This window comes from Adiantum capillus-veneris, chromosome 17 (assembly GCF_014529385.1).
Source record: "Adiantum capillus-veneris isolate H3 chromosome 17, ASM1452938v2, whole genome shotgun sequence".
In the NCBI taxonomy this organism is placed as follows: domain Eukaryota; kingdom Viridiplantae; phylum Streptophyta; class Polypodiopsida; order Polypodiales; family Pteridaceae; genus Adiantum; species Adiantum capillus-veneris.
Window position 1 is genome coordinate 143,816,623 of NC_140947.1, and position 17,446 is coordinate 143,834,068.

Below are 17,446 nucleotides of genomic sequence, written 5' to 3' on the forward strand. Positions count from 1 at the left end.
TAAAAAAATAAATTAACGTTGAGTATATAAGTCACTTTCTAAGTTTTTAAAGTTCATTTCTCACTTTCATAAACTTGTAGCTCTAAGCTCTCTTAGCATCTTCCTCGCGCACGAACCTTGGGCAATGTTGTCTAATGCACTCTTGGCACTGTTTGAAATAGTTGTCCTTGCAAATTGAGCACATGAACCTAATGAGCGCATTTCAAGAGCTCTATCAACATGTAAGACACATCCAACTTGCATACAGAGGCCTTCCAAAGTTGTCTTGATTACATGTAGAAGCACGTGGTCAAATATCCAATTGTGTATTGAGGGATCCGGCGCAATCTGGTTGTTGATGGATTTCCTATACAATACTACAGAGCCAACAAGGAATTTTGATTTTTCCTTTTGAGACTTGTAAAAGGGCTCACCAAATAAGACTATAGGACAGAAGATGAGGATGACCTCAAAGACTTGGGCATGGGGTGTATAGGCACCCAATTCATAGCTTGGGACATGGTTCTGGCTTTGTTTGTTCTTGAGGCCATGGACAAGGGAAAATCAAAGGAAGAGGATAGCAAGAAGGACCTTGTAACCATTGTGGAGAGGGTAAATGAAGATGCCAAAGAGGTTAATGAGCATATGGAAGTATCCATGGCACTTGTTCCCTTACAAGAGCCTAGCTCCACCGAGGAGGAAGGTCTAATGGTAAAGGGAGATGAAGTGTTGGAGGAAGCCCTTAACTTCTAATTATCACTTTGGATTTAGTGATGGTGGAGGATTTTCAATTTATTTTCCTCAATGAGCAAAGACACTTGGGCTCAAAGAATATGAGTCACTCTCAGTGCTAACTATGCGGACATGAAGGGTCCCAGTGGAAAGGACGAGCCAACACAATTTGAAATCTACTTTGAAGACCAAAGTCTCTCAACAAGAGTCTCCTATCTACCCAATGAAAATGATTAGCATTTGGTATAAACAATGGCAAGCACTCTAGTGGGGATAAAATAATGTGCTTTCTTTTATGAGAATGTGTCCAAAAGCGCTTTCCACCCACACCAACCATTGATTCCAATGGGTCGAGACGATCATTCCAACATCGACCTTACAAGGAAATCTCTTGAAGAAATGTATGAGGATATTGAGGTAAATCTTTTTAGACTTAAACGATTATCTACACTTATCATACAATTAGTGGTAATATTTTTTTAAATGTGCATACATGTGGTTGAGTTCGCTATGCTAACCGGAGGCTCTCACAATGTGCTCATCAGTATGGATAGCTCCTTGTGGCACTACCTGAGCCACTTGGGACCATCCATTCTTAAATTGCTCACACAAAGTCTCCAAATCATGGAGCTACTCAAGTGCAAAGCATTGAGTGGCATCCTTATCAAAGATTTCTCACTCTTAATGCCAATATGTATAATATTGGATCGTGATGCCGTCTTATATGCCTTTTGCAGGCAAGCACCTTAGGTCAGTCCTTTCCCATTGTGCCCTAAGCCTAGGTCAAGGGGTGATAAACCTTGAAGGAGATTGTAAAAACCCTTGGCATGAGGCCCGTTATTCGTCCCATACCAAATGATGTAATTTGCAAAAAGACAAACAATCCATGGTGTAATTTCAGAAACAATAGAAATCAAATTGATCTTTTGTATTGTCTTTTTATTTCATTTTGTAATGTATATTTCTAAATTTGTTCATTTTGTATGTACAACTTTCATTAAGGCAAGGCGTGTTTGAAACGGCTTCCACAAAACCCCCCCAGTGCTTGGGTTAGAGTTTGGGTGCCCACATGCCAATTTCCAGGCATGCATGCACACACATACACACACACACACACACAAGCACGTACACACACACATAGACACATACACATCCCTTCCTAGCTGATGCATGCCCACGTGCATTTTGCAGAAGGTCATCGTTAGTTCTCAAAACGTTGCTTTTCCAAGGACTTTAGTACCTTGTTGTATTTAGAAACTCTTGCCATGATATCTTTCTTGAAAGGTAGATCTCTGAGAGGATTGTTGATTAGTGTGCTTTGGTAGGCTATGTGTGTTTCTTGTAGCTCCTTTGTTGTCTCTAAAATGATATTTATTACGCTATATGCTTAGTAGGGGAGGGGTTGATCAAGAAGTTGTGGTTTAGAGGAGCCAAAGTGAGGTCTTCTATCTAGATGTAGTTACCCATGCTTAATTAGCATGTGAAAGCAATGTGACAATGTGCAAGAAGTTGACATGGGTGAACACCTTTAGATGAGATGGTTACTTAGAGCTCTCGGAAGAAAACACCATGCTTGGCAATGCTTTGATCAACATTGTATGCCAATTGTGGTGCATTGTTCAGAGCACCAGTAGAGATCACATAGTCATTTGAACACTTTCTATTCAAAGTGTATTCTCTTTGATTGCATTGGCTACAGGATATTCTTAACAAGGGCAAGGCCAAGAAGGACTCTCCATTCTTAGAGTGTTTGGAGTAATAGTTCTCTAAGTGTAATCATTTAGTCACTTGAAATTCACTTATAAGAGGATATGCCCACTAGAAAGATCTTGCAAAGAAATATTTTGATTGTTTTCCCATTGATGCAACTACAAGGCATCACAATAGATACGATTAGTTTGTAGAAGGTTCTTTGGGCATATAGTCACTCAGCTCTATTGTATGCTCATTGTATAAAGCCAAAGATATCTTGATCACACGAGAGAAAAAACGTTAGAACACTTGCACGGTCCATCGTTTATAACAGATGTACACTATGCATAAGTCGGAATCCAAAGGTAAATGACTATATTGAGAGCTTTGTTAACACACTTTGATTTTGTTGTAGGCAATGGCCACCATTACCAATTTCTTCACATTTTAACATCACAACAAGTGCCAAAATCTTGCATGTCTCACCTCCCATGCCACTTAGCAATGTCCAAGCATTTCTCTCTTTCTCTAAACCTTAAAACTCTGTGTGTGTGTGTGTGTGTGTGTGTACTTGCCCTAAACTTTTCAAAATGAGATTCTCGCTCGTGTATTGTCTGCTCTTGAGGTGCTTACTCTCATGAGTTCTTTTGAACTCTGTGTGTGTGTGTGTGTGTGTGTGTGTGTGTGTGTGTGTGTGTGTGTGTGTGTGTGTGCGCGCGCGCGCGCGCCTAGCTTCTTGCCCTTTCTATGTTTTGCTAGAGGTTGTAGGTCATATGAGAGATCATAAAAACCTAAATTTTAATGCGTTGAGGCACATTGCAATTCTTTATATCAAGGATTGGTTAGTTTGTATGTAAGCTACCATAACATGGGTAGCATAATCAAGCATTTCGTTGTCATCAAGGGCTACAGTGACTAATACCTAAGCCAAGGGTTGAAAGATAGAGAAAGCCATGGTCCTTAAATTGGATACGATATATGCTTATGGCTTTTGTGTATAATTTTTTTGGTTCTTTCTGCCTACTGCCGTCGGAGGCAGTGGGAATCCCACTCATAACCATAACAACCAGCGAACATGTGTTTAAACTAGAAGCTTCCGCGAAATGAGTCTTTGATAGACACAAAACATCCATAGCTGCAAGAGACCTCAAAAGAACCAATTGTTGTGAACAGACCATCAAAATATCTACAAAATATGAGAGACAAGTATCATCAACCATTAACAGAGTAAGAGTAACTTTAAAAGCTTGCATACAATGGTCTGCAACATCCCCATCCACATACATATCCAAAAATGCATGCCACAGAGATAAGAAAGATAATTGAGCAATTGGACAAGTAGCATTCCTATGAATGCAGATTTTCCTCTAGATTACAAATTGACACTTCTTGCGAAACATGATCCCGAGAAAAAAGGCCAATAATCAATACAATTATCCTAGTAATCTTTATATGAAAGCGCACATCAAAAAACTGCATAAATGTAGTTTGTGGCCAAAAAGAGCATAGAGCCAAACAATTTAAAAAGAGACGAGGAAGAGTTTCCAAGGCAGATCGGCAATACACCTTAAAATCGAAAGGAATAGCAAGAGCCATACACTTCGCAATCTCCCCACCTTTTATGTTTGTGAAAAAAGGGAAATTGCAATGTTGGTGGATGTGGCCTTTGCCTATTGGCAACAAGGCGAGAAGTGAAGTTCAACTTCACAAAGGCCTGCCATGTGTCAGTGGCAAGATAATGTAAGTGATGGAATGATCAGACCAATAGCAATAGTTTGTCCCGCACGAGGATTCCTTTACGCTTGAGTTGACCCAAATGTGATCCAATGTTGAGCGATTTATTATTGTTGGTTCTTTGATTATCTGTCTGAATCCATGTAGTGTCATGTAATGTTGCAGAGAGATAAAGCAACCATTGTTACTGCTTGCATCTATGTTGAAATCTCCTACGATAATGGTTTTTGTGGCCATATCTAATGCACACAAAGTTTTCTCTAGTGCTTCATAAAGGGACAACAATTTCGACAAAGGATGTCTGTACAATGAAATAATGTTTAATTTCTTGTTGCTCGCAATAGACATGTTTGACGAAACAATTTCAATGCCGTCCGATATTTTTTTATGTGTGTCGACAAAGTGAGACTTTCCTTTGTGCAGTATAAGAACATCTGTTGGTCCTTCAGAAGATATACAATCAAATCCGGGAAATGCGTCTCTTGATTTTTCTGTGTGCGTTTCTTGGATGCACAGAATGTCTGATGACATAAGGCTATTGTCTTTCATAATGTCAGAGTAATGTGTAGATAAGGACACTGTGTTTATGGACTGAATGACAATATTGTTTCCTGCAAAGTCTGTCAAGTTTTTGTTTAGAGTTTTCCATGTTGCTTCTTGCTTCTGGCGTTCTATTTCTTGTAGCACTATCTTATCTGTTTTTATTTGCTTTGGATCAATTGTGGAGAGGAGAAACAAATTTTGGGGATTTTTTATTCGTGACAACGTTGTATATATCAATCCATGGTTTTTTATTCTTGAAAGATCAAACACCAACGTGTGAAGTGTCAATCCTTGAGATCTATGAATAGTTCAAGCCGATGCATGTTGGACAGGATATTGTGTTCTTGATACGATATTCAACATATTTTTTCTGACTTGAAACTCTCTTGTGATTTTTCTTATGGGAGTCCATTTTCTCGATATAGGTTCTGTAAAGAGGTGTTGGTTCTCAAATCTTGTGCGTTGACCTACTTTGATGTTGTAAAATTCAATCCAAATTATTTTTTCGTTTGTCGATGTCTGTGAATGGCTCTTGTAAAGTCTATCAGCTCCATTTACAAGCCCATCTGTAATGTTCAAGTTTCCGGTGCATAGTTCCACGAATAAGTTTAGCTTCAAATGCAGGGTTTTTTGCAAGCCTCCGCATTGCTTCGAATCTTCTGGAATCTTTATATGTTTCTGACAACTTTTGGATTTTCTATCGGTAGCTTCAAATACATCTGGTATTCCTGGTGTAATTTCGAATATGTGCTTGTTGTACGCGTTTTTGCTTTTATTATCATAAAATAAATAAGAATAGTTATTCACTGGAGGTGGTTCATGGCAGTACGAATCATTCAGGTGTTTGATATCTTCTTCTGTGTGCTAACTTTGATGTATTCGATTTAAGATTTCAATGAATCTTGCATTTTCTTGTCGCATTGGCTGTGTCAGTTCGTAACGCTTGATGTGCGAGTGCCAAAACGAAACTAGCAATGTGTCGAATATGCTTTTGTGGTACGAGAAGATCCAGTTGTCTCGAACAGGACTTGCTTGACAAAGATCTCCACAAAGGATAACGTCCATGCCTGCAAATGGTTTATCATGTATTCTTTTTATAGCATGAACTCGTGCATCAGCTTGTTAGAAAAGACTTCGTCCAACAAGGGAGATCTCATCGATAACCAGCAATTGTAAATTCGCATACTGTGAAGATAGCTCGTCTTATTTTTCTGCGCTCAACGAGGTTTGGTCGCTCGCTATTAGTGGAAGACGGAGAGCTGAATGTATCGTGGTTCCATTGATATTGAATGCTGTTTTTCCAGTGTACGCCATCAACAAAATTTAGTAGATTCAATGTTTGTAGGCAATTTAAAATTGTAATGTCGTAGTAAGCCTTGAACCAATAGCAGCAGCAAAAATGTTTTACCAGTTCCAGCACCTCCAGTAAGAAACAGATGTATTGGTTTGTCTGGATTTTTTCGGTTCCTCAACATGATATCATCGAACAAAAGATGTTGTTGGGTATTCAGCATCCATAGGCCTTCGTGAAATTGTTTATTTGAAATTGCAGTTAGCTTTGTTATTGCTAGTTTTTTATTGTTGGCAGTGTTTAAGTCTGGAAGATTCGAAGCAATGTTATCGTGCATGTTTTCATGTGAAGAACCAAAGGAACGCGATGTCGATGTTGTTGCAGCTTGCGAGATACTATTTTCATTTACAATGTCTTTGTTGAATTTTTTCTCATTGTAAGACACAAGATCTAGATGAAATTTATATGTATCTTCCCATGTCTCAGAGCAATGAAGATGCAGGTTCTCATCATTGTACCAAGGTAAATATAACAGGCATTTTTCTCGGTAAAAGTTACCAGGATCTTTATGTTTGTCGTATTGGACATAACGAATGATTCGGTTTTCTCTCAATGGAACAATTTTACGTCCACAATGCTTGTAGCATGAGCAAAATTCTGCCAAGCAGATATTGTGTAAGTGTGTTGGTCTTTTGCTATATTTGTCGACGATGTTTTCAAAAAATATGTCTCTGCTGTCTGGATCTAATTGTTTGAGTGTTTCTTTTCTTTTCAAAATGAGTGAACGTTGGTCCGGAGGATTTGTGTTGATGAAAATAAATTCTCTAGTAGAATTGTGTAAAGGTGAAGATAAAACAATATAAGCAGCTTGTTGTGCACTTAGTTGTTACATATTCAGAATTGTATTTCCAATGCGTCGCAGTCTTTCGACAATGTTGGCATTATTGGCGATACAAATATTGATCTCGGCTTTAATAGCTGTTATCAATGTGCTGTCCATTTTTGTTATGTATGATGAGCAATATGCAGCAGCTTCGTATGCATTTACTATGTATTGGATGTCGGTATTTGCATTCCATAGTTCTGAAATTTTTGGGTTGAAATTGTTTGTGGAAATGTCTTCTGTTGTTCGCCTCATCAACACAGTCGGTGTCATAATTTTGGATCGAATTGCCAATATGTAATCATCAAAAGAAAGATCTAATTTTTCTAGCCAATCTTTAAAATCAATTGGAAATTCTTTGGCTTTGGTTGTTTCGAGGAATTCTTTGATTTTCTTAAGATTTCTTTTGTGTTGTTTAATATTCTTTTCTTCTTCTTGCAAAGGTCTAAGTATATAGGTACACGGCATCGGGTATCGAGGAAAATCAAAGCGACATCTCTTTCCTTTTTTAAAGCAAGTTTTTTGACGTGAGTGTTGTTGAACGTCTCTTAAATCTTCCCGAAGAAGGTTCTTGTAAGTACTAATGCATTTGTCAATGAATGTCGCCACACTAGTTTCTTATGTCTCAAATAGCTGGGGTGCATTTTCAATCCATATTAGACCATGATCGTGTTGACTACCACGACTTTGGAATTCGGTCATGAAAAAGTAATCTTTTACTTTTCCTCCTAGAATGTTGTTGTCTTTGTTAAGTAGTTTTTTCAAGCTTCGAAATCTGTGCAAGTAATATCTGGAACATGTTATTGGGTCCGATCATATGAGTCGTCTAATGTAAGAATTTTCTGTTTCATTGTTATCTTTGGTTATAGAAGTGAGTTTTTCCAAATAGTTGATTAGTTCTTTTCAGCGTCTTTCTGCAACCGAGAAAGTGACAAGAAGGTAGGAGGACCTAGCGTCTTATCATAGCGAAGATATTTTTCTTGATTTTTTGTTTGTAATCCGGATAAGTTCTCGAAGATTCATAATCTCTGTAACCTATCTTTGATCGAATAATTCTATCGACATTTGTGTCATGAAACACATCTCACGTGTAACGAACGGTTCCTTCGAGCTTCACCTTTCTTAGACGAACCCATATAGATGAAATAATTTATTCGGTCATTATTTTCACTACTTTAAAGAATAAGTTTTCTATATCCAATGCAAATCGCCTTTCACCATGAAGCAATTCCCATTTTGCAATTTTATGGTAATTTTAAGTGCTAGATCGTGATATTTGCGCGGTTCGCCGAAGAATATTCTTGGAAAACCTAATTCTTCACAGAATGTATCTTTTAATAAACCAAGTGGATGATTTCCTTCACAAGGTGCAACGTTTAGGATCTTATCGTTGTAGTCAATGATTTGCTGTGCCGACGTGAACTGATGAATGAGAATATCGTGATAATTTTCATCGTCTTCATTGTTGTCATTGCACATTGCAAGATCAATAGAATGTGTCTTTTGCAAAAGGGTCATATATCGCAACCAATCCTCGTTTAAACTTATACTCTCTTCTGTGTAAAGATGAGAATGCAGAAGCTCTTTCAGCGCTTCAACAGTGAGCAGTGGACGTACTGATCCGCTCAAATAACAATGGTTGTATTCTAGTTTTCTCTTTAAACCTATAAGAATTGAGTTTTCCTCATCGATGAATCGTGGCAAGCTTCTTTGTGTTTCGGTAACGTTGGCCAGTACATTCACAATGCTTCCACGTAAACCATATTGTCCGTCGTATGTCAACTCTCGTATTTTTGAGAACAATATTCGGGGTGCGATCAGTATTTCTTCTATCTTGTTTAGTCTTTGTACAGTTTCGATTTTGTCATTCAATCCAATTTCTTGTAAAGATTTGTAACTCACTGCTGGTTTTCTTCTCTTTGGTTTGCAAGGTTCACAAATTTGCATAACATTGTCGCTAGCTTTCTTTTTTTTTGTGGACATTATTTGGTACCCAAAAAGCAGTCTGTTGCAATGCTCGCACAAGATTGAAGGAGTATCCTGTATTTCCTTTAAATATATTTCTGCAGGCGCATCATTGGAACATAGTCTCTTTCTCAAGCATGGTTTGTTTTCCCGAGGAGGAATATTTTGATGGGATTTCCTCAAGCGTTTTATTTTTGTTGTTATCGTTGTTTCTGTACGAACCGTGTTGGTTTCTTGACACAAGTACTCTTTGGCAAGACATTTGTTGCTATCATTAGGATACAAAATCAACAGTCTTTGAAGTTTTGAAACCTCCGAAGGTGTCCAAATTTCAAATCTTTTCGACTCTGATGCAGGTTTGTGCATAGGAAACACGTATAAAGTTCCGTCAATATCTCTGATCAGTATTCGGTGTTTTGTACCAACATTGCTGCATGCACCGACAATGAACCTCTTTCGCTTCTTGCGGTGTTCACTCTGTAAAGTCACCTCGATGCATATGTGGTTTGCTTCACAGAAAAGCTCGATCAGCTGAATAGTTAACGCCAATGAATTGCGAGAGGTTTTTAATAACCTGTAGACTCTATTGTAAGTTGTCTCGTTCACGTCAATGTTATTTCCCAAGAGAGTGTTAATCACATTTGTCGATGTGGTTTGTAATTCCATTTGGAACAAGGTATAAACAGCTAAGTTTGTTAGAAGATATGTTGGTGAGAGTATTCTTTCTGTAATGTATTGAAAAACAGTGAATATATCAACATCTAAACCATATGCACGCAAGAAATATTCATCGACACCAAGATTTTTTAAATTGTCAACAGTGAAAGCATCCATTCTTCGAGTGAACTAAATGGGCAGAGCAAGAGAGAGAGAGAGAGAGAGAGAGAGAGAGAGAGAGAGAGAGAGATTCAAAACAGGGAAACTCTTTCGACAACAATGTGATTGGCAGAAGGAGGACAACAGAGAGGAAACCAAAGAAGTTTTTTTTTCCAGGTTCTTTGGAAGGGGGGAGAGAGACAGAGGGAGAGGTCACTAGAATAACAGAGTTTTGTGTACACCGTTGCTGCGAGAGAAACTCTTTCGACAACAATGTGATTGGCAGAAGGAGGACAACAGAGAGGAAACCAAAGAAGTTTTTTTTTCCAGGTTCTTTGGAAGGGGGGAGAGAGAGAGAGAGGGAGAGGTCACTAGAATAACAAAGTTTTGTGTACACCGTTGCTGCGAGAGAAATAGATAGCAGGAGCAAGGGGACGAGAGAGAGAGAAACAAGAGTACAGGAGGAACTGTTGGAAACAATAGAGGTATATGGAAAACAGTAGATTCGACACACACACACACACAGAGAGAGAGAGAGAGAGAGAGTTGTTTGTGCGTGCAAGAAGGATGGACAGAACAGGGGGAGGGGCGAGGGACGAGAGATCAATCCAACTAATAAAATACGAGTTTCTTATCTGACTGTAGCCAAGAAAAAGGATAGCGAGAACAAGATGCGGACAACCAAAAATATTGGAGCTCTATGTGCAATACTGAAACTGACAAACACAAGAAAGGGCGTCTTCACGATCAATGCTGGAAGAACGAGAGAGAGAGAGAGAGAGAGAGAGAGAGAGAGAGAGAGAGAGAGAGAGAGAGAGAGAGAGAGAGAGAGAGAGAGAGAGAGAGAGAGAGAGAGAGATGTTGGAGGGAACAGAACCCTTTATACAACCATATTTTTGATAGAGAGAGGGAGAGAGAGAGAGAGAGGGAGAGAGAGAGAGAGAGAGAGAGAGAGAGAGAGAGAGAGAGAGAGAGAGAGATTGAATCACTAACGACACGAGGGAAAAGAGTGAACAAAGAGAGAGAGAGAGAGAGCAGCAGCAGCAGCACGAGAAGGAACTCTTAAAACCTTAAAACGCAGTTGCAAGTGTTTTCACAAATGTTTTTTATCGCAAGGTTTTTTTTACAAGGCTGCTTTGCTGCATCGAGACAACTTTACACAAACCAAGAAAACCAGGTCATGATTCTTCGGGACCTTTGCTAGTATTATTTACATACAATCGTAGACCCCTGCTATGCTTCGAAGACCTTTTCCTCCAGCAAGAAGCGGTCAGAATTTCCACAAGACTGATTTTGAATGTGCCAATGCGTCTTGTCGATGCCAAGATCTGTCTTGCAACCAGTGGATTTTTACTAAAACTGACAAACACAAGAAAGGATGTCTTTATGGACAATATTCATAGAGAGAGAGAGAGGGGGGGGGGGGGGGCAAAAATGTTGGAGACAACGAGATTCTTTATACAACCATGTTTTAGAGGGAGGGGGAGAGAGAGAGAGAGAGAGAGAGAGAGAGAGAGAGAGAGAGAGAGAGAGAGAGAGAGAGAGGAAGAGAGGGAGAGAGAGAAATAGATAGAGAGAGAGAAATGCGAGAAGGAAACCCTTAAGACCTTATAACACAGTTGCGAGTGTTTTTACAAAGGGTTTTTATTACAAGGGTTTCTTTTACAAGGCTGTTTTGATGCATTGAAGACCACCTAACACAAACCCAAAAAACCAGCTCATGACTCTTCAAGAGCTTTACCAGTGTTATTTATATACAATGGTAGACCCCTACTGTGCTTCCAAGACCTTTACCCCGGGTAAAAAGCAGTCAGGTTTCCTGCAAGACTGATTTTGAACGTGCCAGTGCGTGTTGTCGATGCCAAGATCTTTCTTGCAACCAGTGGATTTTTAGAATACAAGCTTTGAAAAGTATTGCCCAAAGCCAAGACCTCGTCGACAATAAGACCAACTAGTTGTGCAGAAATGACAGGGCCTTCGCTTGGCTTGATCTTCACTTGAAGCCTGGGAATCTCGTAGCTTGTAGTCGTCTTTTGGCAAGTGATACAGAATAAACCCTCTGTGGTTTTATGAACCTTATTCGATTTGCAAGTGGCACACAATGTCTCCAAGAGAACACCATTTATGTTAGAGAAATGCAAGACGCCAAACACCTGCAGATCAAAAGCGAGAATCAAGAAACACAAAGAAAGTCAACGAAATAGTTTCTAAGCAATTGACTCGTGCAACGTTACGTGCTTCCCATAACTGAGACTCTCAACCTGTGTCTTGTAAGTTTGCAAGAGATCAGATTGTAGACTCTTGTTGTGGACAGGCACCAAGATTGTAAGGTCCAACACAGACAGGGTATTCTCGCGGCCTAAGAAAGCCCCGACATTCCTTGCAACGAAAGTTTTCACTTCTCCGTTGTCAACATCCCTTTTGATAGACTTGTACTCTTCTTTGCGGTCATTGACAAAAGTGAGCTGGAAAAAAAGCACACGGCAAGCGTCAGTTTTTTTTTTTTTTTTTGCCGTAAAAACTATAAAGAATCTCAATATGTGAGACTTACAGTTGCCCGATCTTTAGGAGCACAACCGTCAGCCACCAGTAGTTCTCCACGTATGGAGTTGGCGTAGATTTCAAAATTCTCACTCTTAATAACAACAAAAGCAAGTGTACCCAAGTAACTTTTTGCACCACCTAGACCTGCACTTGCAGCCTCATCCAAGAAGAATCTTATCTTCGTTTCCGGGTAAAAGCTCAAGTGAATCGGAAATGAACAAATGCAAGTGACGATCGAGGTAGCATCCAAGTAAAGAGAGAAAGGCGAAGTTCCACCGTCTGCCTTGTTCTTTGTTTTGATTGCAGAACCCTCTATCCGCACAAAACTACCAACACTCAGAAAGGAAGCGAATTGACTTATCAAAGATGAACCAACGACGACTGTGACTGTGTCGGAGTTGTGTGAATCCACAAGATCAGCTTTGAAAAACTTCACAATTTTGGGGTCGAAAAGCTTGTATGTGCCATAATCTTTTAGTACACAACCCTCAATTGCAAATCTAGGAGTGATGTCAGAGAGGTCTGTTATATGCAAAAAAAAGCACAGCATGTTCTTCAGTACGAGGCTCTTGCTGCGGGAAAGGGTTGACTCTCACTTCATCGTCTTCAGTATCAATTAAAGCATCTACAAAACAATACATAACAACATGAAAATCTATTCATATCGAAAGGCAAAGATAGACATTCAATGTTTTTGGTTCAATGTATACCATTTCTCTCAATCTTAACAATAGCCATCTTTGCTTTTTGCGCTTTTGAGCATCCGACTTGTGCACCTAATGTAAAAGATGGGACATTTCAAAATACGAAAGATAAATCAATTTTGCATGGGTTTTTCTTTAAAAGAAGGTAGAATCAAACGTACTGGAAGCTTGCCCTTTGCCTTTCGAGGGGGATGGCTGGATAGCGAAGTTCGGTTCATTGTATACAGTACGCTTGCGAGAAGTTGTCGGAGTGCTTGCAGATGACTCACTCACATCAATCTGTACTCATTCACGTTTGGAAATTCCACTTTTTGCATTCATAGTACGCACAAGACTAGCATTTTTTCTTGGCTCTACAAAACGAACATATCTAAGCAAAAACACCAAAAGTACGAGGAACACCATAACACCCATACTCCATACCATCAATCTCTATGCTTTGTACACCACCACGACTATAGGCCATATTTCACTATACTTGTTCGCTTTGTCTACATGTCACAAACAAATATAAAGACTAAGAACACTTTGCAACTATCATTCTTTCATCTATCATCCGAACAATATTCACAAGGAAAAGGGGATCAGAAAACAGGGAGGGGGACGGGGGGGGGAGGGATTCAATGGCGTTTCAAAGCAAAAAGAAACTTTACAACATCACCGATCCAAGATAGAGCAATGCCACACAAGAAAAACAACAGTGGACAGAGCAAGGAAAGCAAATGTCGTTTCTTTTTTAGCAGTGTAGAGATATATCGAACCACCAATCCACCAGAAAGCATGCCACAAAGCAAACAAACGACACATAGTTTGCATTCTTCCAAACTCGAACGGAATTAACAAGGACACACACACACACACACACACACACACAGAGACCAACGTAAGATGCAAGGTTGCAATGCTAAGGGAAGAGACCAGCGTAAGATGCAAGTGTGCAATGCTGAGGGCACCGATTCAGAGGAGAGAATACTTCACAAAAGAGAGAGAGAGAGAGAGAGAGAGAGAGAGAGAGAGAGAGAGAGAGAGAGAGGAAGAGAAAGGCGAGGAATGGGTGATCGTCACTGAGAATGCCTCGGGAGGCTCGCGACACACAACGAGCCAATATTTTAAACAACATGAACTTTTTTTTTTTAAAGACAAAGGAACATATCTCAACCGATCCACCTACCATCAGCAACAGAAAACCACTCCAAACATGACAACAAATGAAACGCATTCCCAAAAGCTGAGATGGACCATGTGCCTATGCACACGAGAATTCGCTTACCAAAGCAACGCAAACATGGTAGCTGTCAGAACATTGTATGCACATACTACAAAAGGAACGAGGTTCAACCTACCTGGCTAAATTCTTACAACCATAGCAACAAAAAATGCATTTTGGCAGCATACAAAGAAATGGAACAAGTCTCCCCAATCAACTTATTGCAAACAAGGTCTCATTGTATAAATCTGAGACTTACACTCGTTGCAGCATACAAAGAAAACACAGACCATGAAGCACTCCACACGTTCCACAAGGCATACACATATACCTTGAATTTGCAAGAATGATGAATGACAACTTCAAAGAGCACGAAACAGTCCACATGTTCCACAAGGCATACACATATACCTTGAATTTGCAAGAATAATATACGACGACTTCACACTACATTTTCAATTGCCATCTCTAGAAGATTCACGTTCTGGTTCTGACAAAACACACCTCAAAACAGTTCACGTTCTGGTTCTGACAAAGTGAACCTCAAAACAATACAACAAACCACCGACCATACTAGGACTTCTACATTTTCGATTATCATCTGCACAACGTTCGCATTCTAGTTATGATAAAACACAATGCAAAACAATACAAAGAACCACGAACCACACTAGAACTATGCATTGCCAACAAAACAGAGCAGATAGTTGATAAGAAAGTTTAAGCACATGACTTCTAAATTCCATGGAGAGAAAAGTTATCCAGCAGACAATCTTTTGATTCCTCCCTTTTGCAAGAGCACAACAAGAAAACCCAACAAAAGAGAGCAGGCAATCGGTTAAAAAAAAGTTTAAACACATAGCTTCCAAATGTCACGGCAGAACAAATTATCCACCAGACAATCTTTTGATTCTTCCCTTTTGCAAGAGCAAATTTTCAATGCACATGCACAGGCAAAATAGAACACACAGCAAACAACACAGCAGTCCATACAACAAGAACCCTCTTACTCGTGCTAAAGAGAGTATGTGATTCAAGAGAGAGATCCACACAACGGTGATTGGTACACCTACTGTGCCGAAACCTTCTGATAACCAAAGCCAATATGAAATCCATTCCCAAAATCTCTACTGGACCTGTCTACCAGAAATGAGCCGAAAAATTTCCGGCAACACTCAGCCAAATGATGCTATCACACCCTCATTATGCCCCCCTTGGTCGCAGATCCTGCTGTATTGAACTCAACCCATAGCCCACGGTCCTTGAAACATAAATAATCAGAAAATTGCCCACCTCAAAGCAGTTACCGAAAACCCATTTCAATGAACACAAAGAATGGCCGTTCCAGCACACCCACAATAAAGAATCACACCCTCATTGTGCCCCCCTTGCTTGCATATCCTGAATAATCAGAAAAGTGCCCATCTCAAAGCAGTCACCGAAAACCCATATCAATGAACACAAAGAATGGCCGTTCTAGCACACCCACAGTAAAGAAGCAGAGAGAGAGAGCTCTTACTCCAATTGTTAATATCTGATGAAGTGGGCTCTGCGTGTGTGTGTGTGTGTGTGTGTGTGTGTTGTTGAGAGAGAGAGAGAGAGAGAGAGAGAGAGAGAGAGAGAGAGAGAGAGAGAGAGAGAGAGAGAGAGAGAGAGAGAGAGAGAGAGACTGGCAGGCAGAACAATTTAGTTCTAAGTTAAAGGAAACATCTAAGTTCACTTCATCTAGTTCTTAAAGTTGATCACTCAAGCAAATATGTATCTAAACTCAGTCGATTTCCTGTCTACCTGACTAAGAGATATGTTTTGTGTTCCCACAAATGACGATATTTCATGCACTGAGGCCAACCTCAAGGTCGAACTACGTCTGCCGCCCAATTGAAGGCAGAGCTGCTGCATGTCGAAAGCATTGCTACTTAGAGCTTTAATATAGCACCTCCATTTCAGAGATGAAGGGCAGGCCTTGACAATGGAGAGAGACTCCATAGCCTATAGAATTATCAGCAGGTACAATACACCACCTACCACCTACTGTCCTGACTCTCAAGACTTGACTTGTAGGGAGCAGCCTCTACTCTCTGCCTCCGCCTCTCTCATCCTCGGACCCCTGATGCCTTAATCGTCCTTTTTTTGCCCCTCTTCATTTTAATTTAAGCAAGCTTGCCTTTCCTTAAGCAAGCCAATTGACAGCGACTGGCCGCTCGCTGCCTTTAACAAGGAAAAACCAGAAAGGAGCCGAAATTTTTTTGGCAGCACTGACCCATATCGTGCTATCACACCCTCATCATGCCCCCCTTGCTTGCAGATCCTGCTGTAGTCAACCCATAGCCCACAGTCCTCGGAACATAAACAAAAAAAAACCTTTCTTCAATTCACTACTGTCTTACTATCGATAGGCTGTACATGCAGTAGATAAGAAGGGAACAGCCCGTGCATAGCATAAACAAAACCCAAAGTGTATGTCGAACAAAGAAAGCAGTACCTGACACAGGCGGAGCTCCAAAACACGCAGCAATTACTACATCAAACCCTGCCTATTTAAAGGCGCAACAGAGCATGGGCAAAAGCGGGAACAGCACGTGAAGCATCGTGCAATCATGACCCAGAATCCGAGCAGAATGGACATGGTATGGCACGCCTGAGAGGGCTACGATTCCACAGAAGCTCCACATCATTGCATCCGCTAACTAGCTCCAGCGTTGCACCGAGAGACCAGGTCCACAGACCCACACAACAGGAGAGAAGAAGAAGCACGCAGAAGCCGCCATCGCGCGGCTAAAACGCAAGAGAGAAAGGGGCCGTAGGAAAACTTGGCGACGCGAAGGGGACACCTAAGTGCCCCAAGTTTGGGGCAAACACTAAGGCTGCCACTATGGCAGGCCAAAAAGAATGTCCACAATATGTTTGTGAAAGAATGTTCGTAGATGTGGTCTTTTCCTATAGGCAAAAAGAATGTCCACAATATGTTTGTGAAAGAATGTTCGTAGATGTGGTCTTTTCCTATAGGCAAAAAGAATGTCCACAAGTTTGGTGACGGACAGTGTGAATACGCAGTGAAGCTTGCAAGTTGCCAACTTGCCAACTCTCTTCTGGGCTTCGCCAAATGTGCACCGCCAATTTTATATGAAACGTGATGATAAAGAAGGCTGGAGTGGAGTGGAACTGTGGAATCAAAGAAAATCGGGCGTGCCACGTAGGCCGACAATTTGACTTTCAAAATGGAGGCAAATGACTAAATTTAGGTGTCCGCTGGCAGTTGAAATTCGAAAAAAATTAATTTCTACACCTCCGGCTTTTTATCTGTAGATCTAGGCCGTCCAGAGATAAAGGTCGCAGATATGCGCCGTCGATTCTCC

General features: G+C 40.4%; 1 pseudogene; it reads right to left on the reverse strand.

Annotated features, from left to right (window-relative positions):
• Positions 1 to 11,425: 11,425 nt before the first annotated feature.
• On the reverse strand, positions 11,426 to 13,349 carry LOC147438238 (uncharacterized; annotated as a pseudogene).
• Positions 13,350 to 17,446: the final 4,097 nt, after the last annotated feature.